The following is an 8,345-nucleotide window of genomic DNA, read 5'->3' as shown; positions in this document are numbered from 1 at the left end:
TCCTCTAGTGGAGCACCTGGTGGTTTCAAACTGCTGACTTCACAGATAGCAGCCTAATACATAACCACTACACCATCAGAGTCAAAAATAAGTTGTCAGAGATTGGTGAAACAACAATTGAAATGGTTCAGCAAACTGATGAAGCTTTGGAAGCATTCATTTGTCTATACTAGAAAACTTGGAAGACAGCTACTTGGCTAACTGACTGGAAAAGATTCATATTTGTGCCTATTCTAAGGAAAGGTGACTCAATGGAATATCCAAATAATGGAACAATATCACTGATATCATATGTAAGTAAACTTTTGCTGAAGATCATCCAATAAGAGTTGCAGGAGCACATTGACAGGGACCTGCTAGAGGCTCTGGCTGGATTCAGAAGATGGCATGGAATAAGGGATATCATTGCTCATGTCAGATGGGTGATGGCTGAAAGCAGAGAATACCAGAAAGATGTTTACCTGTGTTTTATTGACTATTCCAAGGCATTCAACCGTGTGTATCATAACACACTATGGCTAACCTTGAGAAGAATAGGAATTCCAGAACACTTCATTGTGCTCCCATAGAACGTGTACATGGATAAAAAGGCAGTTATGGGGACAGAACAAGAGAATAGTGTGTGGTTTAAAAGTCAGGAAAGGTGTGGGTCAGAGTTTTGTTCTATCACCATATTATTCTCTCTGTCTGCTAAGAATCATCAGAGAACCTGTATATGAAGAAGAAAGTGGCATCAGGATTGGAGGAAGGCTTATTGTGTTAGTCTGGGTGCATTAGAGAAACAAATCCACAGAAACTCATACGTATGAGAGAGTTTTATGTAAAGGGTAAGTGCACATCAAGAAAACATCCCAACCCAGTGCTGCCCAAGCCCACAAGTCCAACATTAGCCCATTTGTCTGACACCAATCCACAAAGTCCTACTCCATCTCACAAAACACACACAATAATGCTGACTGCAGGAGGAAACCCAAATCAGTGAATGTGTAAGCATCTCGGCACTGGCAGGGGTCTCCACATGGCTGCTCCAGCACCCAGGGCATCAGGGTAAGTCTATGCGGCTTCTCCTTGGAGATGTCTTGCCAGCTGAAGCAGGGAACTGGGTAAGGCAGCTACATTCTGGTCCGACCATCAGAAAGCAAGAGACCTAAGAACCAAGAGGGTGAGGCTCACTGAGCTATTTATTGCTCCACCCTTCAATTAATCCCACATGTGTTTATCGGCCAGGATGGCACAATAAACTAACTACCTCACTTATGAACAGCGTGGACTATGCAGGTGACAACCTTGCTTGATGAAACTGAGGAGGACTTAAAACACTTGCTGATGAAGATGAAGTATTTCAGTCACCAACATGGATCACAACTCAATGCAAAGAAGACAAAAATCCTCACGCTGGAACAATAAATTACATCACGCTACATGGAGAAAAGATCGAAGTTACTGAAGATTTTACCTTGTCTGAATCCACAATCAGTGCTCATGGGAGCAACAGTCAAAGATCAGACAGCACATTGCATTGAGTAATCTGCTGCACAGACCCCTTTAAAGGGTTGAAAAGCAACGTTGTCACTTTGAGGACAAAAGTACCCAAGCCATGGTGTTTTCAACTGCCTCATATGCCTGTGAAAGTTGGACATTGAATAAAGAAGCAGAAGAATGAATGCATTTAAATTGTGGTGCTGGAGAAGGATATTGAAAGTACTGCCAAAGAGCCAACGTATCTGTCTTAGAAGAAGTACAGCCAGAGTACTCTTTAGAGGTAAGGATGGTGAGACTTCATCTCACGGGCTTTGGACATATTTTCAGGAGAGATAGGCCCTGGAGAAGGATAGCATGCTTGGTAAAGTGTAGGGGTGGCCAAAAAGAGGAAGTTCCTTGACAGGATGTGTTGACACAGTGGCTGCAACAATGGGGTCAAACAGAGGAATTATCGTGAGGATGGTGCAGGACCCTGTCTTTGTGAGTCTGACCCAAATTGATGGCCCCTAACAATAACAATGATGTCCACAGAGAGATTGTAAGCCTGCATTCAACCTCTACTTGATCCCTTATGTACCAGAATTTAAACTGGATGAAGGAAATGACTTACTTTGTAGATGACTCTCTACTCTCTTCCTTGTAAAAGCATTAGGGTGATTCTAAATGAGGTGGAAGAGCTAGACCTGAAATTAGGGACTATTAAGTGATGATTGGTCCCACTGCATCTGATGATCTTGCTCTAGAATGAGTATTTCACCAACTTCATTCTTACAGAAGCTGCATTTAATCTCATGGGGTTTGCCTGCAGTGGGACAGGGAGGCCAGGCTGTCGGTCACTGCCTTCCCAGGCCTGGAAGCAAGGCACCAGGTTTGAATCCACTGTTTCTCAGAGACCGTCTTCACCCACAGGTTCATCTTGCCAGTGTTATCTGTAGGCAGGGGTGAGAGGATCTCGTATTCAGCAAAGAGTTGAATGAAGGACTCTCATCCAAGGGCCTCCTGGAGCTGGTAGAGAGAGACGATGGGAAAAGGGAGGTATCTGGTCTACCAAAGCCACCAACACAACAAAGCCTCCTGTTAGCACTGATGGAGCGTGATCAGGAGTCCTCTCCTTCTTCACCCTCCTGTTTTCCCACCTCCTTGCCTGATCTCCCCAGCCTCTGCCCCTTTCCATCTCCCATGTTGAATCTGTGCTTGCCCTGGCATGGTTTCTAGCGGGCTTTCAAAAAGAAATGGCCGCTAGTTTTGTCCTGAAAATTTCTTTCTGTTTTCAGCTTAGCAGAAGATGAGGAAATGAAGGTAACTCGGTTGAGGATGAGCTCTTTCCTCTTGCAGCTGCAATGTTAGAACCCTACAGTGGAAACCCTCGAGGAAGTCACTTCTGTTGAGTTCCTTCTGACTCATGGTGAAGCCATGCATGAACAAAGCAGAACTCTTCCAATGGGCTTTCCTGCCTGTAATCTGTACAGAACCAGCTCACCAGCACTTTCTTCTATGGTGTCCTGGCTGGATTCTAACCCCAACCTAACATTTGCATTGGAATGACACCAGTCTAACCTCCACACCACCATGTTCACTGACATTGTGCCTCATTGTTGAAGGCTTGGCTGTTGATAAATCCGTGAGATTGTTTCATGGGCTACAACGTGCAGAGAAAGGGGAGATAAGCAATGTGCCCTTTGTGACGGGCGTTAGGATAGACTCCTTCATAAGAGCGGATGTCACTCAGATGGGTGTCCCGGAGACCTCTGGAAACGCACTGTGTTGGCCTGGAGTGTGAGCTTTAGGTCTTGAAATGCCAGGCTCTCGGATCATCATGGAGGGATCAAGATGATCCCATGCACTCAAGTGTGCATGGATGTGTACATATGATTGTGTTTGCCCATGGGTGGTGTGTGCACGTGTGGTCTGTCTGCTGTCTGGTGTGCCTGTATGTGCTGGCTGTGGGTGGGAGGGTTGATGTGTGTACATGTCTTTGCATCTCTATGAGTGCACATGTGGACTGTGGTGTGTAGAATTCTTCTGTGTGTGTGTGCATGCGGACTGCGTGGTCTTTGGGGGTGTGAAGAGTTCCTCTGTGTGGTAGATGTGAGCTAGCAGGTATGTGTCTGTGGGTACAGTTGAGTCTGTGTGGCATGTGTGTACACATACTGTGTGTAGTATGTGTACAGATGTGTGCTGTGGTGTGTGTATGTGTATCTGGTGTCTGGCTATGTGTGTATGTATGTGTTGTGTGTACATGTTTGTGTGTGGTGCATGCATGCATCTTGTATCTCAGTGTCTGTATATCTGTGTATGATGTCAGTGTGCATTTTAGACACACACAAAAAGAAAGAAAGAGAGAGAGAGAGAGAGAGAGAGAGAGACTCTTCTGTAGAGTGTTTCCTTTGATTTGCACTCCAACACCCAGGCAAATGCTGCCTCAGGGAAGCCACTGAGTCTCTCTGCCCTTTCTCAGCAGGAAGGTGTGTCTGCTCCATGGTGTCTGGAGAGGGGATCAACCTCAAGGTGGGTCTGGGTTGTGATGGGCAGAAAATAATGACACCAGGAGGGTTTCTATTGGGCAGAGAGTGGACAGCAATGGTCTGATTCATTTCCTTGAGCATCTGGTGCATGACAGACCTGCTTGGGGACCCCCAACACCATGGGTCAGCCCTGCCCCCACCCCCCACCCTACTGACCAGGAACCTGCTCTCCTCTCCCCCCTCCCAATACCATTGACCACTCAGGACCACCTGGGCTCCTTCAGGTGCTGTGCTGTGTGTAGAGAGAGGGTGGTGGCTGCCCAGGCTCCTGGGGACCTTACTGAGAGCCCAAACACGACTCACGTGGACAGGTTGTGAGGTAAATTCAGTGCTCCTCAAGTGGCCATACAGGGACTGGCGAGGGTGGTCTTCATACCGGTCTCCTCCAGCATTCCTGTGTGTCTCCTGCGGGGTGACCTCTCCACCTGTCCTTCAGGCAGGTAGAAGCCAGTGCTCATGCAGGAATTACTGTCCTGTAATGCATCCTGAGACACTGGAGGCTTCCCTCCCAGAGACTCCAAAGCCTCCATGCATCTGCTGACCTGCCACATGGTCCTGTTTCAGGGTCCAAACCCTGTCTTGAGTTCCCAGAAGGGGTGCAGGTGCCTTCCTATAAGGACAGGCCTGGGTTTATTGCTGACCCCAATAGCCCCTGCCTGGCCCTGGGCTGACAGGATGGCGGCCAGGTTCTCCCTGGGACACAGGATAGGCCCCTTTTGCCCAATGACAGTTTTTTTCCGCCAAGGGGACGAGGACCGCCCGAGGGGCTGGCTTTCTGGACAAGGTGTTTCTGTGACGTGGTGGAGAGACCATCCTCAGGACTTTCTTGGGCACAGACTCCAACACAGGAATGCCCTTGTGTGGGATCAGAAAGAAGAAGGAGTTGTCTCTCAGGAAGTTCTGCCACCATGTGTCTCCAAGTTTTCTTTGTCGGGTAGCGTGGCCGTGAGCCCCCAGACAGCTCTCCACGTGTGGTAGCTCCTACCTGGCCTGTGGACCGGGAAGTGGCCTGGACTGATGCTCTCATTTGAAGTTCTTCAAATGGTATTGGGAGGGGGGAGAGGAGAGCGGGTTCCTGGTCAGTAGGGTGGGGGACAGGGGCAGGGCTGACCCATGGTGTTGGGGCCCCCAAGTTCTTCAGGAGCATGTTGGTTGGGTAAGGGGCTGGGCCATTTTGACCAGGGTGCTGGAGTTCCAATACTGAGCATGGCCAGCTGTCAGCAGCCCCTTTCCCTGGGTAACAAGTCGCTTCACTCTAGTTGGTTCTGGTTGGTCTGTAGTAAAGAGGAAGACCCTCAAAGAGATGGGTTGATGCAGTGGGTACCACAATGGGCTCAGACTTGGCAAATATTATGAAGCTTGTCCAGGCTGGGCCGTGCTTCATGCCCTTGTACATGCATAGGACCCTTAGGGGCTGTCAAGGGCAACCAGGAGTGGGAGGGAGAGGATAGGAGGAGTCACAGTTTGGTGAGCACTGCGTTTCTTTAAAATAGAGCCCTGTTGTGTGCAGTGAAGTGTCTGTCTGCTCCGTGGTATATCAGCTGCTCTGCAGGAGAGAGAGATGGCGAGATGACAGCGGCTTCCATAAAGATGACCCGCTCGGAAACCCCTTGGTTCCATTCTACACTCACCTATAGGGTCCCTGGGAGATGAATGCACTTGACAGCAAATGGCTTGGTTTGAAGTCTGGGATGGTTAGAAATTGTGGAATGGATACTGGTGATGGTTAAACACCATGGTTGAGGCAGTTGGCCTCATTGAGTTGTTCCCTGGAAAAGAAAATCGAGGGAAGTGGAATCATACACAGTGCAACCCTGGTTGTATAATGGTTATGCATTGGACAACTCACCATGAGGTCAGCAGTTTGGAACCACCAGCCACCCTTCGGGAGAAAGATGAGGCTTTCTACTCCTGTAAAGAGTTATCATCTCATAAACCCATGAGGGCCATTAACTGCTGGCCTATAGGGCCACTAAATGAGTCGGAGTTGACTCAATGGCAGGAAGTTGAGTTATTGAGTTATATTAATACAAGGAATTGTATTAATACAACCCACACAATGTATATTAATTAAATACCCTGTACTAATACAAGATCGAGATCTACACATCAACAGCTACGAACTTCACAAGCATGACATGGTATGAAAGAAAGAATTAAAAAATATGTATGAAATATTTACAGCGAGTTCCAAGTCAGTTAACCCTAAATTCTTGTTCAAGGTTACAGAAACAGAACGGAGTCACAAAGTCAGGCTAGTGCACCCTCTAGTGGTAGGAGATGGATTAGCTCCACCCAGAGCACGTTGCTTCGCATTTTGCCCAGTACCTTCCTACTTTTACTTTCTATTTATTTATCTATTGGATTGAAGCTACTTGTCACTAAAGACTTCAAGTCTGTTTAAAATTCACTTTTCCTCCTATTTTTTTAAAAGACATTAAATCAACTCTTTAGGTGTGAGAGAGAAGGCATTGAATCAACAATAGTCTATCGAATGCTCCATAGATGTGTGGGTGTTTTCAGCCCCTGTCCCCTCTCCCCTAGTTCCTGCTCCACCTCCTGGGCCTCCTCTTAGTCATCACAGTCTTGTCTATTGGTGTCTAAACCACGTGTTTTCTTATTTGTTTTCCTTGCAACAGTGGTGATATTAAATATTTATCTTTGTAAGATGACCGAGGCTGCTAAGCATAATGCTCTCCGCCTTGATCCATGTCTTGTGGTGTTGAAGAGAGTCACTCTTGTTTTCTACTGATGCAGAAAATCATGCAGTATGAGTGTACCAGAGTTCATTTATCCATTCCTCTATAGTTGGGGGTTTGCTTGTTTCCATGTTTTTGAGATTGTAGGAATTGCTACCATAAACATAGGTGTACACATATCTGTTCTTGCTGTACTTTTTATGTCTTGAAGGTGTAAATGCAGTAGCGAGATTGCTGGATAATAAGGTATTTGTATTTGCATTTGTTAAGGAAATACCACCCTGATTTCCATAATGGTTGTACAATTCTCCATCCCTCCAGCAATGTAAAAGCCTTCTTATCTCCCCACATCCTCTCCAGCATTTATGATTTTCTGTTTTATTGAATTCTGCCCAAAGTGTCGGTGTAATGTGATATCTTATGGTTGTTTTAATTTGTATTTCTCTTATAGCTAATGATCAAGAACATTTCTTCATATGATTGTTGGACACCTAGATGTTGTTTTGGGTGAATTGTCTATTCGCATCTTGTGCCCATTTTTGATTGAGTTGTTTGCATTTTTCTTGTTAAAGTGTTGCGGTTTTCTATAGATTTTGGAGATTAGCCCTTTATCTGATGTATTCTGACTGAATATTTCCCCCCAATCTCTGATGAAATCTTTTGCTGTGCACACGTCATACTTTTAGTGGGTCTCAATCTTCTATAGTGTGGATATTTTTTATTATGGTCCATAGCATGTTTATGCCTTGTATTAGGGTCCTCAAGTTTGTCCCTATTTTTCCACTGAGGGTCTTAACCATTGTGTGATTTATATTTAGGTTTTGGTCCATCTTGAGCCTGTTTTGTACATGGTGTGAGGTATGGGTCTTGTTTCACTCTTTTGCAGGTAAAGATTGCTTCTCCAGCACTGTTTGTTAAAAGACTATCTCTTGCCTATTTAATGTGCTTTAGTTCTTTATTGAAATTATGTGTCTGTAGGTATATGGCTCTATTTCTGGGTTCTTAGTTCTGATCCATTGGTTGTCACATCTATCATTGTTCCAGTACCAGCCTGTTTGGCTTACTGTGACTATATAGTAGGTTTTAAGGCCTGGGGGTGAAAGGGCTCCTACTTTGTTTTCCTTTTATATTAGTGTTTTATTTATCCTGGGTTTCTTTCTTTTCCATATAAAGCTGCTGATGAGTTTTTCCACTTCATTGGAAAATTGTGGTGGGATTTGGATTGGAATTACATTGAATTTGTGGCAATACTGACATGTTCACACTGTTTAGCCTGCCTACTCAGAAACATGGTAATTTGTCCCATTTGTGTAGTTACTAAAAATGGCATTATTCTTTTGTTTTTTTCAGTATCAAACTCCTTACTATACAGGAATCCAACTGCTTTCTGTATGTTGACCTTGCAGTCTGCTTTGCTACTACATTTTTCCCTTTTTTTTCATGGATGGGTTCATGTATTTCATGCACATGTAACACACAAATATGGATTTGTATTTACACATGAATTTTTAATACAGTGGAAATATATTACCATGTGCAGCATGAGTGCTGCGTTAGTATTAGTACTCTGTGCAGCATGAATGCTTTGTTAGTGTTAGTACTCTGGGCAGCATGAGTGCTGTGTTAGTATTAGTACTCT

This window comes from Echinops telfairi, unplaced genomic scaffold, assembly GCF_000313985.2.
Source record: "Echinops telfairi isolate 266 unplaced genomic scaffold, ASM31398v2 ScPeMD7_23;HRSCAF=83, whole genome shotgun sequence".
NCBI classification, from domain to species: Eukaryota; Metazoa; Chordata; class Mammalia; order Afrosoricida; family Tenrecidae; genus Echinops; species Echinops telfairi.
Note: the sequence above shows the minus strand (reverse complement) of the source record.